Source organism: Pundamilia nyererei, unplaced genomic scaffold (assembly GCF_000239375.1).
Source record: "Pundamilia nyererei isolate P.nyererei 1_Seehausen unplaced genomic scaffold, PunNye1.0 scaffold01251, whole genome shotgun sequence".
NCBI lineage: Eukaryota > Metazoa > Chordata > Actinopteri > Cichliformes > Cichlidae > Pundamilia > Pundamilia nyererei.
The window spans coordinates 9,056-9,868 of NW_005188652.1; positions in this window are offsets into that span (position 1 = coordinate 9,056).

Here is an 813-nt window from a genome sequence, read left to right on the forward strand (position 1 = left end):
ATTATTGTTAGGTTTTTTTGGTTGAGCTTCATTCTAGTATTTTTGAGTGTTTTCAGTTATTTTTTAATTATTTGAGTTCTTGCCTGAGTTTAGATTTTTATTGACCTGTAGACTAAAGCTTAGCCTCCCAGTTCTAGTTTATTTTCTTCTTCGTTCAGGTCCAAATTTAGTCTGCTTTCTTAAGTCGACAGCTAAAATATTTTAGTGGGAAACTTTAGCTGGGCAGATGCCGACATCTCGTGGGACTTTAACTGATCCCTGACAAAAAAACTAAAAAACTAAAGTCGTATTCGTCAGCTACATGATGGTTTCTATGTGCTCGTCAGGAGGCACCGCTGCTTTTAAACTGGCCTGTTTTGTGATTGCCTTTAGCCTTGAAGATTTAGGACTTTTCATTATAATCCTCTGTTTCTCTCTCTTTAATTTGATCGCCCTTACGTCAGATTTTCTATCATCACGTGTAGAGAAGTGTGGAGATTTACTACTTATGTCATACGTAAAACAAAGTGTTATGAGTAAATAAAGTAATGGTTTCATCTTCTAATTTTTTTTCAGTAAAATTTCTTCCATTGCATTTTTCATAGCTAAGCATCCATCCCATAATACCAACAATAGAGGAATAACAAAATTCAAGCTGCTGCTGGTTTAACCACAACTTCCTAGTTGAGGGCTCACTCGACCAGTGACGGACGAGGCTGAATGTGTGTGTGTGTGTGTGTGTCTGTGTGTCTGTGGGGAGTTCAGGTCAGTTAACTTATTCATATTCAGTCAGTAGCTACAGAAACTACACACTGACTAACATCAGTTCTACTG